The 2,029-nt window shown below is 57.0% G+C and overlaps 1 protein-coding gene across 2 annotated transcripts in view; it reads right to left on the reverse strand.

Moving 5' to 3' along the window:
* Positions 1–1,345, reverse strand: part of NLGN2 (neuroligin 2) — a 152,617-nt gene extending 151,272 nt beyond the window's left edge. For both annotated transcript variants that reach the window (XM_067469681.1, XM_067469680.1), the window contains exon 1: positions 1,197–1,345. The gene's annotated coding sequence lies outside the window, so the exon portion shown is untranslated. The remainder of the gene's footprint in view (positions 1–1,196) is intronic.
* Positions 1,346–2,029: the final 684 nt, after the last annotated feature.

Raw genomic sequence — 2,029 nt, forward strand, 5'->3', positions numbered from 1 at the left:
AGAAGGAAGGAAAGAAAGAAAAAAGGAAAGAAAGAAGAAAAGAAGGAAGGAAAGAGAAGGGAAGGAAAGGAAAGGAAGGGAAGGAAGGAGAGAAAGAAAGAAGGAAGAAACGAATGAAGGCAGGAAGGAAGGAAAGAAGGAAATAAGGAATGAGGGAAAGAAAGAAGGAAGGAAAGAAATAAAGAAGGAAGGAAGGAAAAAAGGAAAGAAGGAAAGAAGGAAGGAAAGAGAAGGGAAGGAAATAAAGAGAAGGAAGGAGGGAAAGAAGGAAATAAGGAATGAGGGAAAGAAAGAAGGAAGGAAAGAGAAGGGAAGGAACGAAAAGGAAGGAAGGAAAGAGGGAAAGAGAAGGGAAGGGAAAAAAGAGAAGGAAAGAGAGAAAGAAGGAAGGAACGAATGAAAGAAGGAATGAAGGAAAGAAGGAATGAGGGAAAGGAAGAAGGAAGGAAGGAAGGAAGGAAGGAAGGAAAGAAGGAAGGAAGGAGAGAAAGAAGGAAAAAAGGAGGAAGGCTCTTGGCAGAGCCGCTCCAAAGATGCAGGAGGGAAAGCAGGAGGGAAGGAGGAGAAGAGAGAGAGACAGCAAGGCAGGTGTCAAGAGGAGCAAAATGGATGGAGGAAGGAAGGGATGGAAGAGGAGAAGGCGAGGAGGAGGAGGATGCCCGGAAAGCCATTGCAAGCCAGGCGGAAGAAAGGATGGAGGGAAGGTTGTGGGGGAGAAGAGGAGAGGGAAAAAGAAGGGGAAGGAAAAGAGGGGGGGGGGGGTGAAGAGAGAGAGAGAGAGAAGCGCCAGGCAGGGATGAGGCAGGATGCCTCCATTGCAGGAGATAAAGAGAGAGAGAGAGATGAGAGAGGGAGGGATGGAGGAGGAAAGATGGCACAAGGCGGAGGAGGAGGAAGAGAAGGAGGATGCCCACCGGGAATCAAATCACCTGCCTCTCCCCCCCCCCCACTTTTTTTTTCCTTTTGGAGGGGGAAGAAAGAGAAGAAGGGGATCCCCAAGGGGGGGGGGGCTTCCTTTGAACCAGAAGCACACAAAGATATGGAGGGATGGAGATGGAGAAGGGATGGAGAAGCCGGGCCCTGCCATCCAAGGGATGGAAGAGATCCGGATTGGGATGAAGATGGAGAGAGAGGGGGGGGGGAGCCAAATGGGGGGTGGGATGGGGTGGGGGGGCAGGATCCGAGGGTCTCCTTACCTCCGCAGAAAGAGCTCCTCGGCCGGCTCCGGGGAGGGGGGCTCTCCTCCTCTTCTTCCCCTTCCTCTTCCTGCTCCTCTCCTTCTTCCTCCTCCTCCTCCTCCTCCTCCCGCTTGGCCCGGCGATGGCCGCATCCTGGGGTGGGGGTGGGGAGGGGGGGGTGGGAAAGGGGAGGGGGAAAGGGAGGGAGGCGGAGGGCGGGGGGGGGGGGGTCTTCTCAGCCGAAGGCCATGGGGGCGGCGGGGAAGGAGCCAAGAAGGAGGCAGGGAGGGAGGGCGGAAAGGCGGACCCCCCCCTCCTTCTCCTCCTTTTGCTCCTTCTCCTCTTCCTCCTTCTCCTCTTCCTCCTTCTCCTCTTCCTCTCCTCCTCGGGATGCGGTGGGCCTCGGGCCGGCCGCCCCTCCCGCCCGCCCTGCCTGAGGCCGACGCCGCCGCGCTGCTCGCTCTCTCTGTCTCTCTATCTGTAGCTCTCTCTCTTTCTCCCTCCTCCTCCTCCTCTTCTTCCTCCTCCTGCTGCTGCTGCTCTTGCTCCTGGCCTGCCTCGCCGCCTCGCCTCGCCCACCGGCCCCGCATCAGCAGCCGACGCGCCACGGCAGGAGGAGGGCAGGGGAGGGGCCAGGAGGGGAGGGGGAGGGGAGGGGGGGAAGAGGGACCCCCCACCTCACCCCTCACTTGGGGAAGGAAGATGGGGAGAGCACAGCAGGAAGGGGAAGAAAGGAGGAGGAGGAGGAGGAAGATGGGAAGAGCAGAGAGGAAGAAGGAAGAAGTGGAAAAAGGAAGAGGAAACGAGCAGAGACAGAGAAAAGAGAAGAAGGAAGAGGAGAAGAGGAAGAA

This window comes from Anolis sagrei, chromosome 6, assembly GCF_037176765.1.
Source record: "Anolis sagrei isolate rAnoSag1 chromosome 6, rAnoSag1.mat, whole genome shotgun sequence".
NCBI lineage: Eukaryota > Metazoa > Chordata > Lepidosauria > Squamata > Dactyloidae > Anolis > Anolis sagrei.